General features: G+C 38.4%; 1 pseudogene; it reads right to left on the bottom strand.

The window, feature by feature from the left end:
• LOC136397870 (T-cell surface glycoprotein CD1b-2-like) overlaps nt 1-23,274 on the bottom strand; it is an 81,501-nt pseudogene extending 58,227 nt beyond the window's left edge.
• Nucleotides 23,275-23,894: the final 620 nt, after the last annotated feature.

Genomic DNA, 23,894 nt, shown 5'->3' with positions numbered 1-23,894 from the left:
CCCCATCTAATTGTTTGGAAAAGTAAGCAACTGATCTAGGCCATGGTCCTAGGTTCTGAGTTAACACAGAGACATACAGTATAAAAGGTTTTGCTAGATTGAGAAGGCCTAGTTCTGGGGCAACTTGCAATTCCTTTTTGAGAATCTGCAAAACACAGTTCTTATCAGGCCCCCCCTCCATGGGTTTCTTTTCTCTCTCCTTTGTGATCTCATAAAGAGGTTTTGCCAGTGCTTCTAAATTGGGGATCCACAAATGGCAGAATCCTACTGGACCCAGGAACTCTCTGATCTGTCTCCTAGTGGTGGGAATCAGGATGTTTTGAATGACTTGCTTCCGTCCACTTCTAGCCTTCTCTCCCACTGCTGGAGAATGAATCTCAGGTACTTTACTTACCTCTGACAGATCTGGGCCTTTTTTCTTGGAGACATTATATCTATTTTTTTCTAGATGATATAAAAGCTCATCAATTCCTTGAGCACATCCTTGCAGTCTTGTGGCCCAGCAACAAGACATCTACATACTGGAGGAGGATGCTTCCAATGTCTTGTGCTGGAAACTGCTGGAGGTCACAACCAAGAGCTCCCTCAGAGATGGTTGGGGGGGGTTATTGAACCCTTGTGGACGTCGGGTACAGGTGTGCTTTACCTTTGCTCCTGTAGATGGCTCTTCCTACTGGAAAGCAAACAGTTCACAGCTCTCAGGAGCTAATCTTATACTGAAAAAGGCATCTTTTTAAGTCCAAGCAAGTCAAACAAGAGGCTTGAGCAGACAGGAGTCTTGGCGGGGGCGGGGGGGGGTGTAGGGGTTTGGTACTGTTGGATGCAGAGTTACTGCTGCCTGGTTACTGCTTCAGTTCTTGTACTGGTTGGTAGTCATTGGTTCCTAGTTTCCTGTCAGGGAGTAAGAGAGTGTTTCAGGGCAACCTGTATGAAATGATAATGCCATATTCCTTGAGCCTCTGCAAATATACTTGGATTCCTTCCAAGGCCTCTCAAGGACTTCGGTATTGTCTCTGGTTACAGGCAGGACCTCTATTTACAGTAGCACTTGGTTTATGACCAGCCCAGGAGTATTGTGAACCAGTGTGACTAGTAATTCCAGGTCCTGAGTGGGAGCAGGATGGAATTAAAAAAAATACACTTAAAGAATTAAAGAATGGGATTGGAAAGGCTCTGCAAAGCTGATAACAGAAACAGATCATGACCAAAAATCACATCTTCCTTTATTTATAGGGCACAGTGGGCCATTAGCAAATCAATGAGATCTCCGGTCATGTTTCCAAGGCAACCCAAGAATTTTACCAAGTGCAGAAAACCCCCACCATACATTACATCTTAACTTTGCTAAACAAAGGATAGAAGAAACTTACCTTCAGTCTTTCTGGGAAACATGTGGGGTAGGATGAGTATTAGCTAACATGAAGATGTGGGAAGGACTTAGACTTTTGCAACTTAATCAGGCTAGTGAGGTGGGGGTTGGGCAGACTGCCATCTTACAGCTGGTTCCCTATACCTCTGTCCCCCAAATATCTAAGCTGCAAAAATTCTGTTGGCTTTTTTGGTCCCCAACATATCCCCCTTTTCTATTTTTAACTTCTATTTGTGTGCTGTGATTCATACTCATCTGATTTAAAATAGCCAATACAAACAGATACCAAAACAAGTGTCATAATACAATGAAGGGATTAAAGCCTTTTAGATTATCAAGCAAATTCTTAGCTAATACAAAAGGATCTAAAATAAAATCTTTTCAGTTTTTAATGTCCTTAACATGTTAATGTAATTTTACCAAGTCCATGTTGACACCATCACTGCTTTATATTATTCATAAATGCAACCTAACCCCATTTTATTCTGAGAACTTTCCCAAGGAGCAGGAGTCACACACATTCAGGAAATGTTTGTATGGCACTGGAATTGTTCACACAATTCTGTACTCTGCAGCTAGTGTCCAAGTCCCAATGACCACTGTTTCTAGCACATTAAGCTTTTGTCTTAAGCTTAATGTCAATACTGGATTTCTGGCAATGATTCAGATAGACTGGAAGGGCCATCTGAAGCATGTATGGAGATGGAACTTCTGTTCTCTTTAACATGGAAAGATGAAACCAGGGGTCCTTTCCTTGGAGCTTTGCAGCTGTGGGGTGGTGAAGAGAACTTTGGGATACACTATGCTGGGTGGTAGAGGTAAATTCATAACAGAAGTGGGCAAAAAGGAGAGAGAGAGGCTTTACATTTGGAGTATGTCCCACCCTAAAATAAGCATGGGGCATTGAGGCTGGAGGAGAAAAATATGTGTAAAGGAGACACTGTATATTAAGGCAGTGGATCCATGGAAAATGGGGAGGAGAATAAGACCATCAACATGCACAACAGAGATCTTTGAGGGATGAGCATAACCCAAATATTCAGGCAAGGCAGAGTAAGCAGCCCTCGTGTTTATAAAAAATGAGATCTGTTTACCTGCTATTTGGATGATTACCCTAGGCTCGTCTACAGTGACATGAGAGGATGCCGATGATCCTGGGCACCTTCAGTCTTCAGTAGCAAGTCCCAGCAGGCTGGGCAAGTTTAGGTCAGAAGTGGCTGGAGCAGGGCTGGAAGAGACTGAGCCTTTCCTTGGAGAAGCAAGGGGGAAGCCTACCTTCCAGTGTACCTTTTTCCCACAGCAAAGAATGGCCCTAGTGAGGGCCGAGAAGCCAGGCAGGTTTTAGCCCAATGACCTTCCTTTCTACTCTTGAAGCAGGGGCCCAATTGAGTCTTATGAGGCCCCTTTGGGGCAATGGAGCCTTTAAGGGCTCATGCCAAGAGCTGGTATTTTTCCTGATCTTTTTGGGCTCTGTCTGCCTTTTACTGTTCCTTTGGTCATTATAAACTTTAAAAGCCATGCTCAGAAGATTTCACTGAGGGGCTTGAGGATCCTCCTTTGCTTATATAAATGTTTTCTGTATGTCTGGAGCTGATTGAGAAAAGATAGCTGGATCAAATAAGCGAGGGTAGGAATTTTTAGGAGAAAGAGGTTTGGAGTGTGCTAAGAGGATTTGATAGATGAAACAGGTTTGACAGAGAAAGAGATGAGAGCATAGTGAATACAATTGCTCTTGTGAAGTGAGTCTCTCATCCTGGCTCATGGTGTCTCTCACCAAACATTCAGGAACCCACCGCGGACCTTCAGCAGACCTAGGAAAAACACACACATATCCTCGGCCCTATAAGTAAACAGGGTCTGGCCCTTGCCAGATTCCTGTGAGTGGGTCCCTCCATTGCACTTCAGGGAAGGTTTTCCTTGAAGGATTCCAGAGTCTCTCGGCTGCTGAATGGCCCTGTACATCAGCATTCAAAAAAAATTTTAAAGTAAAAAGCATGATAAGAAAGATTTGCAGGAGTTCCAGGGTATGACTCCCTCTTTTTTATTTTTTAAACTGACCTTTAAGCATTTGCTGGGTACACTTTATCATGCCTTGACCTTGAGGATTGTAAGGAAATACCTGTTGTCAGGTTAATTCCAAAAGTATGACAAAATATAGTAAATGCTTTTCTAAGTAACACTCCCATGTTCTTCACAATATTTCTACCCTATTAATTAATAAGCAATTTAGAGAGCATATTCAGGCTGGAAAAATCTGATATGACTTTCATTATATTCCCATTTTTTTAAAAAAAAGTTACACTTTTGTTATGGAAAATCCACCCTGTCTCAGCCTTGCAGCTTGTAGCTTGCAGCTTGCAGCAGCTTGGTGACTGTTTCATGAGTGAGTAATCAATGTTGCTTAACAATAACAGATGCATCTGCTTAACCAAATTAGCAAGTCTTTAGGACCCACATTCCATTTTATTTAAATTTAAATGAGTGCTCCTTACAAATTCCAATTAAAAAATGTAGGGATAAAATCATTTTATTTTTTCAATATTAGAGCTGGCATTTTCAGTTTTTGCATGCAATAACTTAATTCAGGCTTTAAAAACAGACACATTTTAGACAACATTAAACAAAGACTAAGCACAAACAAAATCAGATGATTCAGACAAACAAGAGAGAAACCCGGTATTTCATTTTTTGAGAGAGAAACAAAAGATGAATGAGGCTAAACAAAATTCTTTTGAGAAAAATCTCCGGCAGCCGCAAAAAAATTTGCATAACCAGATCCAAACAGGTGTCTCCTGCCCCAATTTCCAGGCAAAGAATAGGAAAACAAAATAATAGTTCAGAGGATTGTAGCTAAAATATTAAAGAAAATTAGACAATAATAAGAAAAGCTGTAACTTTCCTAACACCCGAGTCTTCTATTTATTTTCATATTCCAATAGCTGCTGCAATGGGCAGTTCAGATTGATTATGCTGAGATTTCTCTACCTCAATTTTACCTGAGTGACAAACTTAGTTGATGGGGGTGAGGAAGGCTCCATTGTCCATTTGTTGTAAAGTACCGTTTTGCTGGGTTTACGCAGAGACAACAAGTCCAAATGAATTTTTAGGAGTTTTATTAATAGAGGAGATATATTAATAAGCCAGCTGCATATGACAAACACGGGGTATAGCTGACCCAAATTGTGCCATCTCGAATATAGCTCTGAGGCTGGCTATATACACTTAATCACATACAGGTTGGCGGGAAAAGGAGGGGGGCATGACATAATCATTTTCAAGCTGATAACATTTGTCTATAGGATCTATAAAAAACATTCCTACATATTAAAATTTATAAGGTAACACAATAGCAAAAAATGTTGTTTTATATATTAAAAGACATTCCCAAATCTTTTAGTGTTTATCTGCCATCCCTTTGTATTAAAGGTATATACATTAATCACACGATTTCAGGATGGGGGGCTTACATGATGTCAGAGGATAAGCATTTGTAAATTGTCCATTAAAGAGAAAGAATGAAGGGAGAGGAAAGGGCTGCTTAATCTTTCTTCCCTTCACTCACACCTGGCTAGCTATTTACCTTCTTCCTTACACCTGTGAGGAAGGCACAGGGTCCAAGTTTCCTTCCTACTTTCATTTAAAACCTAGTACATTTACAATACAATGCTGTCGGCCATCCTGAGCTGGTGTAAATCACACAAGTATAAAAATAATATTTATAAAATCTCTTTGTATGCTTAGCCTAAATTATAAAATGCCATTTAAACTTCTTAGTAAAAGGGGGTTTCTTATATAGTATGTCCCTGTAAACCAGGAAACTCCCACATTCCTCTCCCTTTATTCTCTACCGAAGGGAGAGGGCAAGAAATCTGATTCTTTCTCCTAAAATATTAATATTAATTTTTGCAATTCTTTGGTACCTTACCACACATTTCCCTAAATTACCTGCCCTTCAGCAGTATATTTACATTCATTCACCCAATGTTTCCTGCTCCTCCAGAATGGACAGAGCTCTGGAACCTTAAGAGCTGGCTGCCCTTGAGGGAGAGGCTGAGACTGATATCTGGGGGGAGAAGGACAGTTTTTAGCAAAATGACCTGAACCCCCGCATTGGAAACAAGATCCATGGGCAGAAGTACTTCCCTGACCTTCCTTCTTTTGTTTGTTTTGCCTTTTATTAAAGTATCCTGAAAGTCTCACCTTAAGCGCTATGGCAATAGCAAGACCTTTCATATATGAAGTCCCAATATCAGCGCATATTCTGATATAGTCCTCTGTATCTCCCTTCTTACAGTCAGAGCAAAGTGCAGCCTGAAAAACGGAATTAGCATTTTCATAATCCATAATCCTCTGAAAACCCATTCTTAAAGTTTTTTTATCACATTGGCCACGGGAGTGGGTTTTCCCTGTGAACCTCTCATACCTCCTACGACAGGCAATGGTCATGCCATATGGAGAAAATGGGGAAACGGTAGGGGGAATTTAAAGGGGACATCATTCACTTCCTCCTTTACTAGCAGCTCTAGTTGTAGAGATGTCAGACTATCTTGGCTTATGGCAGGCTGATACAAACCATCAGCATGCAATTCTTTCTCTGAGCCATATGAGGTACCCTATGAACCTGTGCTTTGGGACTCAACAGTAACTTTGGCCTTGTTGGAAGAATCTGGAATCCTCCAATGTCTGTCTTATTTACTCCATACTCACTCTTTCACATAGCCTCCCAATACTCCTAACCTGTCCTCTGGAGGGTGATCAATCCTCCTAATCAGCCCAACTGGGGCAGGACCTCTTAGCTAGCTACCCTTGCCCAGTTTGCCTTACTGTAACTCAGGCATACCTGTGATCGCCTATTACTGCATTGTCTGATCCTTGCTGGGATGGTGGAAGGGATTGCCCCCCACCCCCCTGCTGCTCCATCTTTAGGAGACATTCATAAAGGGAATGCCCCAGTGCACACTCAGTGGGCTGTGTCTACAGAACGGTTCGGGGGCACTCCAATGGAGTGCCCAAATTTCACCAATTTCTCTATGCTTCCTAGCCAATGCAGTAAAAACTTTATTGCAGAGACAAAAGAAGCAACTCGTGGAAGACAAACAAACTCAGACCATGTGCTGGAGGAAGGAGATTTATTTGCTGGTGAAGCAGTGTGGCCCAATAGGCATCAAGATGCTGGATTCTCAAAGTTGGCTTTTCTCAGTATTATATACCTTTACAGCTTTCACTCAAAAGGCACCTGTTTCTTTTGTCTGTAGATCTATGTCCCTAATATCTCTGGGAGGGGCGGTAGGGAGGGGGAGTTTCAGACCATTTGTCTTGACCATTTACATATCTTGTTTTTCTTACTTGTGCAGCAAGTTGTTCTAGGAAGCAGATAAAGGAACTGCATGTCTGTGGGCTGTAACTTTATAAACAGATTCATTTAGCCCTTTGGGCCCTTCCATCCTCAGTAGTGGCTCTCTCAAAACTGCACCATGAACCTATCTCTAGAGTTTTGTTTTCTCTGACTTGTCAGTAAGACAATAATAGCACTATCTTGGCTCACTTCTGCCACTGTGACATTTACTTCCAGTGAGCCAAAGCAGCCCTGCCTAAGCTCATTTTTTTCTATAACATTTCTAGAGAGCAAAAACAGCTGTGCTTGGGCCCTCTGATGTTGTTTCTTCTATCCTTAGCCCCTCTTTGTTTTACTGTCTCCAGCTTTAATAAATGTACTCTCAGAATCAAAAGAAAAATTAATTGACCAACAAGGCATGGCTTCTTTTCTGGGGTCTCTATTCTGTTCCATTAAATTATATGTCTGTTTTTATGCCAGTATCATGTTGTTTTGATTTCTATGGCCTTGTAGTAAAATTCAATATTAAGTAGCATGCTTCCTCCAACCTCATTCTTCTCTCTCAAGATTACTGTAGCTATTGGGTATTTTGTGGTTCCATATCCATTTTTAGAATATTTGTTGTAGTTCCTTAAAGAATATCATGATGTCTTGATAAGAATTACATATAATCTACAGATTGCTTTGGGTAGTATGGGCATTCTAATATTATTAATTCTCTCTAACTATGAAAACAATATATTTTTCCACTTTTTGGTATTTTCTTCAATTTTTCTTTAGAACCTTATAATTTTTTTGAGTACAGATTTTTTATGGACAGTTTATATGATGAAGAGGACACAACAGCAAGAAAACATAACACTTCATAGTATTTTTTCACTGAATCATGAAGCAATAAAATATGTAAAGCAAATACTCACAGGAATAAAAGAAGAAACAGACAGAAACACAATCATAGTTAGGGAGCTTAATACCCCAATGGCAGTTCTAAATAAATTATCTAAAAAGAAAATTAATAAAACCATATTGGCCTTAAATGACATGTTAGACCAAATGGACATAACTGACACTTACAGAGCCTTTCATCACAAAACATCAGATCATACGTTGTTCTCCAAGGCATATTGTACATTCTTAAAGCTCAATCATATGTTGGGTCACAAAACTAGCCTCAACAAATTCAAAAGGTTTAACTTATACCAAGCATATTCTCTGTCCACAATGCTTTGAGATTAGAATTGAACTGCAAAAACCAAGTAAAGAAATCCACAGAAATGTGCAAATTACACAACATACTATTTAAAAATGACCTGGTCAAAGAAAAAACAAAGGAGAGATTGAAAGATATATAGAGACAAATATGAATGACAATACAACATATTAAAACTTCTGAGATTCAATGATAAGAGTAATAAGAGGGAAGTTTATATCATTCCAGGCTTATTTCTAGAAATAAGAGCTATTTCAAGTAAACAATCTAACACTACATCTTTAGGAAGTAGAAACACCCCTGACTAGTTTCACTAAGGATAAAGGAGAAACAACTCATATAAACAAAATCAGAAATAAAAGAGAAGTTACTATACCCATAATAGGTATACAAAGGATCATACTAGAATACTGTGAGAGACTACATGCCACCAAAATAAATGATTCATAAAAAATGGATACCTTCCTAGAACTAAACAACCTTCTTAGACTTACTCATAAGATATTGCAAAACCTAAATAAACCAATAAACAGTGAGGAAATTGAAACAAATGCATAAAATTATCCCCCAAATAAAAGTTCATGACCAGATGGCTTTACTAGTGAATTTTATCAAACATTCAAAGAAGATTTGGTACCTATCTTTCTCAAACACTTCTAGAAAACTGAAGTAAATGCAATACTTTTTAACACATTTTACGAGACCAACATAACCCTGATACCAACATGTGGCAGGGAAAAACAAAATAGAAAGCTACAGACAAATATCTCTGATGGATACAGATGCAAAAATCTTAAACAAAACTAGCAAATTGAATATAATAATATGACAATACCTTAGGAAAAAATATACATCACAGTTCAGTGGGATTTTTTTCTGGGTATAAGAATAGTTCAACACATGCAAATCAATCAATGTATTGTAATACACCATGTTAACCAAATGCAGGACACACACACACAAAAAAGATCCTATCAATAGATGGGGAAAAGACATTCTATAAAATGCAACATTTATTTATGATTGAAAAACACTATAAGTTATGTATAGAAGAAAATTACATCAACATAGTAAAGTTCAAATACAAAAATCCTCAGCCAGTATTATACTCCATTGTAAAAAACTGAAAGCTTTTTCTCTAAAATCAGAAAAAAACAAGATTGTTTACTCTTACCACTCTTATTCAACATAGTTTTTAAAGTTCTAGACAGAACAATCAGGCCAATAAAAGAAATAAAAGGAATCCAAATCAGAAAAGAAGTAAAGTGTCACTTTTGCAAATGACATGACTCTGTATACAGAAAACCCCCCAAACTCTTAGAAACAATAAATACTGTAATGTATCAGAATATAAAAAAAATCTTCTGCTTTCTTCTATGCCAACAATGAATCCTTAAATAATTAAATTAAATTTTTTTAAAATTGAAACAAAATATTAAAATATTTAGGAATAAACTTAATGAAGTATGTAAAGCACCTAATTACTGAAAACTACATAGCTGTATTAAAACAATGATAAATATGCAATGCAATGAAAAGATACTTTACATCCATGGATTGAAAGAATCAACATAGTTGAAATGGTTATACTACCCGTACAGATTTAATGCAATTCCCATTAAAATATCAATGTCATTTTTAAAAAGAAATAAAACAAGAAATCATCAGATTTCTATGTAATCACAAAGATCCTGAATAATGAATACTAAGTGAAAAAAAGAATAAAGCCAGAAGTATCACACTAGTTCACTTCAAATTATACCACAGAGCCACGTTAAAAGAGCATGGTATTGGCAATAAATCACACTGACCAATAGGACAAATTGAGAGCCCCGAAATAAAACCACTTGTATAAGGGCAAATAGTTTTTAACAAAGGAGCCAAATACAAAAAATGAAGAAAAAAAATCTTCAAATTGTGCTGAGAAATTGGAAACCACATGTAAAAGAATGATGTAGATTACTGTTAGTTCCTTTATGCAAAAATGAACTCAAACTGGATCAAAAACCTAAATATAAGACCAGAAACACGAAATTACATAAAGAAAACTGGAATAACTATACTTATGAACCTTGGTCTTAGAGTGAATTTTTGCATTTGACCCCGAAGCAAGAGAAATAAAGGCAAAAAGAAATGAATGGAACTACATCAAACTAAAAAGTTTCTGATTAGTGAAACAGACTATCAGCAAACAGTAAGACAGGCAACCAAATGAGAGAAGATATTTTTAAATAGCTCTGACAAGGGGTTAAAATCCAAAAAGGTTAAAGAACTCAAACAAATCAACACCAAAGAACAAACAATCCAATAAAAAATGAGCAGAGGACATCAACAGACATTTTTCCCAAGAAAACAGACAAACGGCCAACAGGTATATGATTGTCAACTTCACTACCCATTAGGGAAATGAAAATCAAAACTACAGTGAGGTAGCACCTCACACTGTTACAATGGCTATTACCAACAAAACAAGTAATAAGAGTTGAAGAAGTTGTGGAGAACAATAAACCCCCATTCACTGCTGATGGAAATGAAAACTAGTAATCACTATGGAAAACAGTGTGAAGGCTCCTCAAAAAATTAAGAATAGTGTTACCATATGACCCAGTATTTTACTTAGGCATCTACACCAAAAATTTAAAATTATTTATTTGCAATGATTGATACACTTGTATGTTCATTGCAGCATTATTCATGGTGGCCAACACATGGAAAAAAACAAAGTGTCATTTGTTAGATAATTGGATAAAGAAGACATAGTACCAAAACAATTGAATACTAGTCAGACATAAGAGAAGATGAAATACTGTCATTTGCAAAAACATAAGTAGATTTTGAGAATATTATGCCAAGCAAAGTAAGTAAGACAGAAAAAGTCAGGAACTATACAATTTTGTTCACATTTGGGACATAAAACTGAAGCAACAAATAAACAAGAAAACAAACAAACAAAAACTCATAGACAAAGACAATAGTATGGTGGTTACTAGAGAGGAGGTGGGAGAGTAGTATGAGTTAAAGGGATTCAAGTATGTTGTGATGGAATAAGATTTGACTTTGGGTTGTGAACACACAAGGCAATATACAGATAAGGTGTTATAGAACTTACACTTTAATCCTATATAGTTTCATTAACTAATGTCACCTCAATAAATTTAATTAAGAAACCAAATAACTATTGGCAGTAAAAGGAAATAGTATGCTTATAGAAACACCTATCAAAGCCAAAAGTTAGTTTTTGAAAAATTTATAAAATTGTTAAATATCTGTCAAAATTAGAGAAAGAAAGAAAATATGAGAAAGAGAATAAAATTTGCCTGACCAGGCGGTGGTGCAGTGGATGGAGCATTGGACTGGGATGTGGAAGGACCCAGGATCGAGATCCCGGGGTCGCCAGCTTTAATGCAGGCTCATCTGGCTTGAGCAAAAAGCTCACTAGCTTGGACCCAAGTTCGCTGGTTCGAGCAAATGGTTACTTCGTCTGCTGAAGGCCTGCAGTCAAGGCGCATATGAGAGAGCAATCAATGAACAACTAAGGTGTCACAATGAAAGACTAATGCTTCTCATCTCTCTCCATTCCTGTCTGTCTATCCCTATCCATCCTTCTCTCTGACTCTCTCTCTGTCCCTGTAAAAAACAGAAAAGAAAAAAATAAAATTTCAAGACCTGGCAAAAAAGATACATGACTATGAACCCTCCAGATATTAACATGATAATTAACAAATATTATGCACAGTGCCAACAATAAATTGGACATTGAAAACTTGGACAAATTCTTGAAAAACACAACATAACAAATATGACACACAAATAATATAATTTGAATAAAGATATATTTATTTTTTAACTAGCTGTGAGATTTATACCCTACTAAAAAAAATATGTTCCAAACTATATGGCTTCACTGGTGAATTATACAAAATAGTAATAGTAAAACAACACACAAACCATCTCTGAAAATAGAAATATGGAAAATATTTCTTGATTCAACTTATGAGGCAAACAATCCTTAAGAGAATTACTTAACAGGAAAGTTACAGATAATCAGTAACAATATATTATAAACAAAATATACCAACTAAATTCATATATATACATTAAGAATAAGAGATATGTTATAGAAACACAATTTTATTTTACCATTTGATTATTAATAAATGTGATTTACTCTATTAAGGACAAAATATAAAATATCTTATTTCAAGACAGGCAGAATAAGCACCTAATAAAATTCAATAGCTATTCATAATAACAGTAATAATGATAAATATAAATATTTAGCAAATTGAAAGATAATGTTTTTAGTTTTCTAAAAAAATTACAAACTCTTAACAGTAATTATAATAACTAATGTTAAATCCTGAATAATTCTTGTCTAATATAATATATTTAAACAGATGAGAATGTCAGCTGTCAGTTCTCCTCAATAGTACTAGAGCTCGTAGACAGTACAGTTGGGCAAGACAAGCACTAAAGGATCCAAAGAAACAATTGGATTTTCCTTATTTATAGATGTCATAAAAGTGTGTATAGACTATCCAAGAGGAACTACAGATAAAATATAAAAGTTCCTCAGTTAATTTTATAGATACTGGGAGCCAGGTATAAATATTTTAAACATATTTTTATGTATTAGCAAAAATCACAGGAACACATATACAAGTACAAACACTATTGCCAAAAAAGAAAAAAAAAAGTTGAAAAGCTCATGTATCATGAAACTGAAATTCTCTTTCTAAAAGTCATTTATTTAGAAGTCATATGAATATCATGTGTAAATTAACATGTTCCAATGTGAGGACACTTAGAGGAAAATCATGAGTTCGGGAAACTACATTGGAGAGATGATGATTTGAGGGAGGAAGGAGATTAAGAAGAACAAAGAAAATAAAGAAAATTTAAGAAGAACATGAAAAGACTGTTGCAAGTCATGAGATGGCAAAGAAATCAAAATTTTCAAGGAATTTAAAGATTAAACTAAATTAATTTAAAAGAAACAATGAAAGCAGGGTTTATATAACTAGGTATCCAGAGGTAGCTAAGTCCCCACGAAGAGCAGGATTTGATCTTTAGCTCTGTCAATTCATCATTCTGTTTATTTGTGCACTTTATTCCTGGTCAGCTTTATTCATGGAAGAAAATTCTGTGGCAATTTTGAGCTTTGAAGGTGGCATACTGTCCAGACAAAAAAGACCCCATCTTTTCTCATCCACCAAATATAATCAATTAGTCAATGTTAGCTGGATTGGACCAAATTGGTCACATACACACTGTGAACAAATTATTCCAACTAAGCAGGCTCCCATCAGAAGTTGAATTTACCCCCTAAAGGACATTTGGCAGTATCTGAACCATATATAGTAGCCAGAATTGGAAATGTACTACTGGCATCTTAAGAGTAGAGATGCTGCTAAAATTTCTATGGTGCACAGGGAAATCCTCCATAACAAAGAATCATCTGCCCCCAAATATCAATAGTAAAAGGCTAAGAAATCTTTAGACCAGGAGTTCTCAAACTTAAATGTATATCAGAATAATCTGAAACACTTGTTAATACACAGCTTTTTAGTTTCCTTTTTTGGGTTCTTTTATGTAATAAGTTATAGTGGGGTCTGAAAATTATATTTTCTAACAAACTCATAGATACTGCTGCTGATGGTGACTCATAGTCCACACTTCAAGAAACATGGATTATTTAGGGCCCTCGACTACAGCTGAGGGTGCAGTAAAGCATACAACAACAGGCTTACTCTACAAGATGAGGTGGAGTTTAATGCATTCTGGAGAAGTAATTCGCTATTCTTATGCCGAGAGCATAAATCTATATATTTTCAGCCATTTTCTTCCCATTTCAACTGCTAAAGTTGACATTTTCCTAAAATTTTCAGGTGAGAGAAAAGCTTCCAGAACCTCTCACTTCTCCAAAAGTTCTGCTTGCTGTGATTTCCCTTTTTAAATTTTATACAAAATAAATTCAAATGCTTTCCACCTTTATCCTGCTGCATTTTAATCAAATGAATTTGGATTTTTAAAGTAGTGATTTTAGAAAACTATGATATAAGCCAGTGGTGGGATTCAGTCAGTTTGCACTGGTTCATCAGAACTGATACCTAATTTTTTGTTGAGTTTGGCAAACTGGTTGTTAAAATAGCACTTATAATCAAGGTTCTATCCAATGTGGACTCCTGGGCAGCCACTCAATGTGAAAATCACAAGTTAGCATTCTTTACTCTTTTTTAACATTCATCTGTGCAACTTCATACTGTAAGCACCCGTGGTAATGTTCATTTTGTCCATTGGTACAAAAAGATTGCAAGTGGAAATCAAAAAGCAATATGGAAATATCTTTTTATTATTTACTTATTTATTTACTGTGACAGAGACAGAGAGAGAGACAGAGGAACAAACAGACAGGAAGAAATAGAGATGAGAAGCATCAATTCTTCATTGTGGCATCTTGGTTGTTCATTGATTATTAATCATTTTTTCAATTGTGCCTCGACTGGGGCAGGGGGCTACAGTGGAGTGGGCAAACACTTACTCAAACCAGTGACCTTGGGTTTCAAGCCAGCCACCTTTGGGCTCAAGGCAGAGACCATGGTGTCATGTCTATGATCCCATGCTCAAGCCAGCAATACCACACACAACCTGGTGAACCTTGCTCAAACCAGAGGAGACCACACTCAAGCCGGTGACCTCAGGGTTTCAAACCTTGGTCCTCTGCATCCCAGTCCAATGCTCTATCCATTGTACCACCACCTGACCAGGCTAAAAATATTTTAAATAACAGTTTTATTGCTTTTCGTTGAGTATTATTCAATTTTTTAATGAATATTTTAAAACTCTTTTTTATAACATAATCTAGTTTTAGGATCCTCTTTTGTTGTTCTTATTTAAGTATTAAATGCATAAAATAATAAAATACCTTTTGGTATATCATTTTTTAATACTTAAAACGATAATTAGGACAGAGAATGTGTTGTGAAATTATCTGAATCCTACTACTGAAATAAGCAAAATAAATAAATAAATAAATAAATAAATAAATAAATAAATAAAATATATAAATCAATGATCAAAATGAATTGTTACATTATAGATCTCAAAGTCCCTGAAGGCAAAAAGAGCCCTCTTGATTCTGAGTTGACTATTTAACAACTTCCTTGCATTGTTATTCCTCACACATTCTACTTCTCATTTATTCCCACTAAGAAATGAAGAGCAGATTCATATTCAGATTAATCTTTGGAGGTAAACTCTAGTTATAGTATGGGCATTAAGGTGTTTTTTCAGAGGGGTTCAGGGCATAAAAAGGGAGAACATGATAAATATATATAAATATATATTTGCTATATAAGAAATACTTTATTGATAATAAGAGGGAAATGTAAAATATCAAATATAAAAAATAAAAGGAGGAAAAAAGTAATTTTGAAGAAACCTATTAACATGGCAGCTATATCAACTCAGATAATTTTACTGAAGCAATACATATGCAAGTTAAAAATCTTGCCAGAGATCCATTTAGAACAAGCTTTCCCTCAAAGGATTTTCAAATACAAAAGAAAGAAAAGTTACTGCTATGTTGAGGACATTGAGTAAAATGGATCTCTGCATGACACCAGACAAGAAAAGGTATTTCCATTGTAGAGCTAGGGAAGGAGGAAGAAGCATTACAAGTGGGCCTTGAGGGTTAGAAAGTTATCTAGATAGTGACAGAGAAATCACATTAAAATAATTAGTATCTCTGCAAACACAACTATTCCAGCATAATTTTAGTTAGCTTACTTTGACAAATGTTATTTCAGCACAAGCAGAAAAAATGTGTAACAATAAGACAAACAATACTTCACCATTAAATTGTATACAGATGCTTCTTCTTTTTCTTTTTTTTTTTGTATTTTTCTGAAGTTGGAAACAGGGAGGCAGTCAGACAGACTCCCGCATACGCCCGACCGGAATCCACCCAGCATGCCCACCAGGGGGCGATGCTCTGCCCATCCTGGGCATCGCTCTGTCATGACCAGAGCCATTCCAGCACCTGAGGCAGAGGCCACAGAGTAATCCTCAGTGCCCAGGCCAACTTTGCTCCAATGGAGCCTTGGCTGCAGGAGGGGAAGAAAGAGACAGAGAGGAAGGAGAGGGGGAGGGATGGAGAAGCAGATGGGCACTTCTCCTGTGTGCCCTGGCTGGGAATCGAACCCGGGACTCCTGCACACCAGGCCGACACTCCACCACTGAGCCAACCAGCCAGGGCCACAGATGCTTCTTGACCTACAGTGTAGAAACATGCCAAAAATCCATGTATTTCAAAATATCGTATGTCAAAAAAGAATTTAATGCACCTGACCAGGTGGTGGCACCATAGATAGAGCATCAGCCTGGGATGCTGAAGACCTAGGTTTGAAACCCCAAGGTTACCAGCTTGAGCACAGGTTCATCTGGCATGAATGCAGGTTCACCAGTTTGAATGCTAGGTCGCAAGCTTGAGTGTGGGATCATACACATGACCCCATGGTTACTGGCAGACCTAAAGAACACTGGCTTAAGCCCAAACTCACTGGCTTGAGCAAGTGGTCACAGTTTCAGGTAGAGCCTTCCAGTAAAAAAGAAATCAATCAATGAGCAACTAAGGTACTACAACTTCAAGTTGATGCTTCTCATGTTTCTTCCAGTCTGTCTGTCCCTGTCAATCCCTCTCTCTTGCTAAAAATAAAAAAGCAGTTAATGTAAGTAGCTTACTGCATAGTATAACTAAGCTTTGCATACTTAAACATGCTGAAAACACTTTAGCCTACATATGGGCATAATCATCTAACACAATAAGCACACAGTAGAATATTGGTGGTTTATCCTCATGATCTCATGACTCCATGTGTAGTAAGGTACCAAAAAGCTGCAAAATTAATATTGATATTCTAGGAGGAAAGGTCAGACTTTTCTGTCCTGTCCTTTCTTTGGAGGGGAGGGAGAAGAATGTAGAAGTTTCTGACTTGCAAGGACAATGGTTCATTTAGCTCTAACTATAGAATAAAGGTTAACTGAGGAACGTCTTTTACCTTTCAGTAAGAGACAGAATTTACATACCTCCCTTCTTGGAATCCTGAGAGTAAAATACCTCTAAGCAAAGGAGGGGAGAGAGACGCTGAAAGATCTGTAAATATCTTTGATTGTATTACCTTAAAAGTCTTACAGATTTTGTGTATCCCCTAAACAAATGTTGTAAGCTTGTGCCATGATGTCATGCTGCCCTTAGCCTGTGTGTGATCAAGGTATATATCCAGCCTTTGAAATATATTTATGCACATGATTTGGGTCTGCAAATGCCCCATGTCAGCCATATGCAGCCAGCATATTTAATAAATCTCCTTCTTTAATAGAACCCTTCAAAATTCACCTGGACTTGGTGTCTCTACATAAGCCCGCAGAAGTGAAGTACAGTACTTTTTAGCATCTGAGGTGTGGTACTTTACAGCACAGGTGGGTATCTAAAGAAAGAAAAAAATTCAAGTACCATTACTACTAAATATGTATTGCTTCCACACTATTATAGAGTAAAAAAAATGTCAGTTGAGGACCATCTGTACTTTATCTATTATAAGATACATTCTTTCTCCCATCTTACATCTCTGAAATCTCGTTGGAGTTTATCATTGATACCATCTTATAGTTCTTAATTCTTTTTTCTGCTATTATGTAAATTATGATATATCTCACAACCTATGAAAACTCTGAGTTGTTCAAATATGATAATTATTTTATTAAATATGATGATATTGACTCCTGGGCTGACAACTTGAGCTTCTGGTCTTCTGAGTATTCATTGAAAATGGAAAAGGAGACATGATGAAATCTCACTGGATATTCTGATATGACCTGTTAAGAACACAAGCAGTTTTAGCTCTACATAAGATATATTAGTATACCCATTTCATACCAGAATTTTTCATAATGACCAAAATATGAAATTAACCCTGATACCATTGCCAGGTGAACAGATAAACAAACATGTTATATAAATAAAATAGAATATTATTCAGTGTTCCTTAAAAAGAAAATCAATTCTGACACATGCTACAATAAAGCTGAACCATAAGTACATTATGCTAAATAAAATAATCCAGTCATAAAACATAACACCAAATAATGATTCCACTGATATGAGGTATGTAGAGTAGTCAAATTTATATAGGCAGAAAGTGGAATGTTGGATGTCCGGGCCTAGAAGACCAGGAAATGACAAGATGTTATTTAATGGGTATACAACTTTACTTTTTCTAGATGAAAAGTGTAATTAATATTGTTAAGCTATGCATTTAAAATGACTGAGATAATAACTTTCATGTCATGTATACTTTACCACAATTAAAACACAGATTTACATAAAATAGGTGGGAAGTGGGGGAAAGTGCAGAGGCAGGGACACAGGGAGCAGATGGACAGCTGTCAGAGGGACAGGGGAAGAGGGGACTGGATCAAAGAAGGCGAAGGGATTATCCCAAAACATAAATATATTATAGATAAGACATAGATACAGACAACAGAGTGGCAGTAGTCAGAGCGAAAGGGGGTGGAGGGAAGAGGAGGAGGGTAGAAAGAGACTGAGTTGGGGAGAGGGAGCAGGATGCGGAGTGCAGATGGTGGTATATTGAGTTGTACACTTGAAACCTGTGTTATTTGGTGAACCATGTCAACCCAATAAATTAAAAAATAAATAAAAGGGAGATCAAGGCTGCACTGATGTAAATAAATAAAAATGGTATAAAAGTTTGGGAGATAAACAAAAAAGAAAGATTTTAAAAGACTTACCTTCTCCTCAAGTACCATAATGCAAGATATATCAAAACAAATGAAGGTGGGCAATATTATTGCCAAAATTATCACCATGGTGGAGGTGGGATGTCCTGACATTTGGGAGAAGACACACAGATGTCACTGAAATACCCATTCCTGAGTTTCCTGCCCTTCCTTTGCTCACCTGAGTGTCAGCTCCATCACTCACCTGCTTTGATGTAAAGGCATAGCCAACTTCCCCTCTCAGATTCTCTAGCACATGAATTCTTATCTATCTTCAATCATTTCTTCTTGTCTCATGTCACCCAATTTATAGGCCCATAATTCTTATGTTCTATATAACAGGTGAGTGATTTTCAATCTTTTTTTTATCTAATAACACACACTAATTTCTAAAATTCTGTGGCATCCATCAAAATATATTTTAAGTTGATCTGATAAAAAAAATAAGTAAAATTTGATCCAATCACACCAGATGGACATTATTGTGTTGGCTGTTGTCATTTTTTAAAATATGGCAATCTAAGAAAGAAAGAGTTCAGCACTCATGACTAAATAGTCAAGTACTGCGTGTTTTAAAAAATCCTGTGACACACCAGTGGAACATTGCTGCCTAGGTCATCTATCTCTTTCTCTCTCTTGTTTTTCCTCCTTCTTTCCTTTTCACCCTCCATTACTCCTTGTTTCTCTGTCACACCCACTAAGTCTCACCATTTTGCTCGCCCCTCCCTCCATGTTTGTGGACCATCTCCTCCCATTTCTGGCCAGGTCCAGTTCTTTCTCACCCCAGTGGAGGACGATGTCCTGGCCTCCCAGGCTACTGTGCTTTACTCAGCAATTCAGGTTAGCCTCCTCCCCAGCCACAATGTCCAGGGTTACTTGGAGATACCATGTCCCGTCAGCACTGGGCAGGATGTCACCTTGACGAGTTTCTGGATGCTCCTGCTCACCCCTCATCCACATCACCCATACAGGTTTGGGGTAAAATCCTGAGACATGGCACACCAGCAGCAGATGACCAGGCAGAGGAGGGGGGCCACTGGAAAGCCAGGCTTCGGGCTTCACTGGGGCAGAAAGGAGCAGGACAGTGTCACATTATGACACTAATCCAGAGCATAGGGAATCAGAAACCCACAACTTTGGACAGGGAACCCTCCCACTCCTTTGGAACCCCCCCAAAGTAAATTGATTAAGCTCCTCTCTCTTAGGAAAATACTCCCATAAAATTTAAAGAGGTGGTGGAAAGTGAAATAGAAAAGTCTTGGAGAGAGAACAGGACTAACCTTGTCTCTGCAGTTCTGCCTTCCCTGCATTGAGAACACCCAAGAGAAATCGAGGACAGGTGTTTGAGAGGAGCATGTCTATGATATTAAGGAGACCGTGGTATTCAGAGAGAATTGCACAGAACCTCTGTGCTCTGCTGCCACCCTGTGCAGCAGGCACACACGAATTATTCTGAAGGCTCATGAAATCCACTCCTCCCAAAGTGTTTCTCAAGAAGCTTACAGTGGTCTCCCCAGAATGCAGCTCACAACCGGCTATACCCTGGTACTCAAAGGGATCTGGATAGAAGAAAAAAGAGAAAAAGATATTTAAAAGCCAACAAAAAGAAAAGGGATGGAGAAAGAACCTACTCTTTTGATTTGGGTGAGCAGAAATGTTTGAGATGTGAGAGAAGCCAAAAGCCAATTCACTACCATTACATGCTACATAATACCTTTCAATGAATAAATTACCTATGTACAAGAGGATAATCCCATAGAATATAATGAAGCTGAAAAATTCCTATTGTTTGCTGACATCATGTCCATTGTTATCAGCATAAAGCATTGCTCATGTGTTTGTGGAGATGCTGGGGTAAAAAACCACTGTGCAAGGCCCTGGCTGGTTTGCTTAGTGATAGAGCATTGGCCTGGCGTGAAGGAGTCCTGGGTTTGATTCCTGGCCAGAGCACACAGGATAAGCTCCCATCTGCTTTTCCACCCTCCCCCTCTCCTTCCTGTATGTCTTTCTCTTCTGCTCCTGCAGCCAAGGCTCCATTGGAGCAAAGTTGGCCCGGGCGCTGGGAATGGTTCTATAGCCTCTGCCTCAGGCGCTAGAATGGCACTGGTTGCAGTAGAGCAACGCCCCAGATGGGCAGAGCATCGCCCCCTGGTGGGCATGCTGGGTGGATCCCGGTCGGGCGCATGCAAGAGTCTGTCTGACTGCCTCCCTGTTTCCAACTTCAGAAAAATACAAAAAAAACCCCAACAAAAAACGAAAACAAAAAAAATACTGTGCAGCCTGTTGTATAAGAGAATAACAATGCAATATGTACTGGACATAATACAAGATAATGATAATAAATAATGTGACTAATTTATGTATTCATTATATTTTTATTTTTTATTTTAGAATGCATGCTTCCTACTTACAAAAAGTTTGTTGTAAAAGTATGTCATGTTATACCAGCAATAGCCTTATACCTCTCGTGTTTACTGCATCACTTGATAGCATAATTAACTCTTCTGTTTGATTTAATGATACATATTGTTTGTACAGTAATCTGCTGTATAGTATATTAGCCTTGAAGCAAAAGTTACTGTAGGCCCTGGCTGGTTGGCTCAGCGGTAGAGCGTCGGCCTAGCGTGCGGAGGACCCGGGTTCGATTCCCAGCCAGGGTACACAGGAGAAGCGCCCATTTGCTTCTCCACCCCTCTGCCGCACTTTCCTCTCTGTCTCTCTCTTCCCCTCCCGCAGCCAAGGCTCCATTGGAGCAAAGATGGCCCGGGCGCTGGGGATGGCTCTGTGGCCTCTGCCCCAGGCGCTAGAGTGGCTCTGGTCGCAACATGGCGACGCCCAGGATGGGCAGAGCATCGCCCCCTGGTGGGCAGAGCGTCGCCCCTGGTGGGCGTGCCGGGTGGATCCCAGTCGGGCGCATGCGGGAGTCTGTCTGACTGTCTCTCCCTGTTTCCAGCTTCAGAAAAATACAAAAAAAAAAAAAAAAGTTACTGTATAGACTAGGTGTGTGGTAAGCTATCTTATCTAGGTATATTTAAGTGTTCTGTATGATAGTTACACAACAATAACACTGTCTAACAATGTATTTCTCAGAACATGTCCTCACTTTAAAGTATTGTATGACTGTATTCAGAGACTGTTAATTTTCTTTTTTATTCTTATTGATTGATTGATTTCAGAGATGGAAGGAGGGAGTGGGAAAGAGAGAGAGAGAGAAAGAGAGAGAGAGAGAGAAAGGGAGAGAAACATCGATTATTTTCCACCTATAAATGCACCCATTGGTTAAATCTTCTATATGTCCTGACTGGGGGTTGAGCCTACAAACAACATATTGGGATAGTGCTCTATACCACTGAGCTAACCAGTCAAAGCTCTTCAGAGACCTTTTCATAGAAGAGAACAGGGAAAAATAAACATATCATAAGTGGTGGAAACAGGCTGTTGTAATAAAGTATAGTGGGTAAGAAGGAATAGGGGGTTATGTAAGGAGCAGGGTGATGAATTCAGGAGGAAGTACACATTCCAGGATGAATGGGAGAATTACATTGAGAGGAGGAGCAGGCAGGAGATGCCTGAGGAGATGGACTGAAAACAAAGGAAGTCACACTTTGGTTCACTCAGGGACAGGGTAGGAATAGTGAGGGCTTCTTGCTTGGGGTTTAGGAAATAAAATTTATACACAAAAGGAATTCTTTATCAGACAAAGGTTAAAGAAGCAGGAAGAATCTGAAATACATTGTGGAGTTATGGAATCTAAGAGGAAGACTGCTCTAGAGATGTGTGTGCGCACAATTAGATAAACTGGGAACGAGAGAGAAAGATTCTGGGGTGCAGCAGCATGAACCGAAAGAGAGAGAGAGAGAGAGAGAGAGAGAGAGAGAGAGAGAAAGAGAGATTATTGGTATCTCCCCAGATCAGAGAACAGCACTTACATGTTAACTCCAATTCACTGACACGATCCTGTATTTGCTGTTTGAATCCAATGAAATAAACCCGAAATGCTTCCACCACCTCAGTGAGCTCTGCATCACTGAAGTTGCCCTTGGACCAAGGCTTCAGGAAAATGGCAGTGCCTGAGTCACTATCCCAGCCATGAATCTGCAAATCTTCCAGCCAGCCTGAGCCTTGCTGTTGTGTCCAGGTGCTGTTGACAAATGATGATATGTGTATGACGTGGAAAGAGATCGGCCCATGGAAAACTGTGGGTAGTGGAAGGATAGGAAAAGTGAAAAAAAAAAAAAAGAGAGAAAAGCAATAGGGAATAGGGATGGTGGAAAAGAAAACCAGAAATATCTAGGAAAAAATAAAAGAAACAGAGTCTGAACAGCAAAATGGCAGAAACATTTGCCTGTGCCAGGGCCTCTGGCTCCAATAGAGAAGAATAGGGCTGGAAACCAGCTGGCCCAGACCCTCAGGGGTATGCACAGCATGCTTCCATCCAGACCACCCACATCCAGAGTTCCAGCTAGAGTTACTCTTACCATACTCATGTCCATGCTTGTTGTCAGCACCTGGGATGAGATCTGTTAGCAACAGAAGTGGCAAAAGCAGCATTTCACCGGTAGGTAAAAGTTCTGACTCTTTGAGCTGCTGTTTGATCTCTGAACTCAGCTAACTTATTATTTCCTCAGTGCTCTATAGTGACTTCCTCTTCCAAGGGACAAGTCTCTGCCTCATCCACGTTGCACATCAGAGAAAAGTTGTGCCTCCCACACCCTGACCCTCCCACTGCCTGTCATTTCCACTCCAGCCCTTGACTTCCAGATTTTCCTCTTTACCTCCCTGGCTTCCAAGTGTTCTTCCTGACCTCAGCTTTCTTTATACTACCCTGAAAAAGCCACCATATAGTTTTGAAAGGTTATTTTACCTCCTCAATCTTTTATTGTAACACCTTATAAACCAGAAGGCACTGGGAAACAATCGCCTGCCTTAATCTAGGAAAATTCTTTTGGTTCATCCACCCAACCTCCATCGACCTCTGCATGGCCCTCTCTTCTCTTGCACGTTCTCAGTGGCTCCTCTTTCTCATTTTATCCTTTTGTCTTGTCTCCCTAACAACACATTTGTGTGTGTGTGTGTGTGTGTGTGTGTGTGTGTGTGTGTGTGTGTTGATGACTATTTACAAAAGGCAAAGCATTATTTTTCCATGTTTTCAATGTTTTAAGTTCTTCCAACACTTTTTAATT

Source organism: Saccopteryx leptura, chromosome 3 (genome assembly GCF_036850995.1).
Source record: "Saccopteryx leptura isolate mSacLep1 chromosome 3, mSacLep1_pri_phased_curated, whole genome shotgun sequence".
NCBI classification, from domain to species: domain Eukaryota; kingdom Metazoa; phylum Chordata; class Mammalia; order Chiroptera; family Emballonuridae; genus Saccopteryx; species Saccopteryx leptura.
The sequence above is the reverse complement of the archived record's forward strand: the minus strand, read 5'-3'. Positions and strand labels throughout refer to the sequence as shown.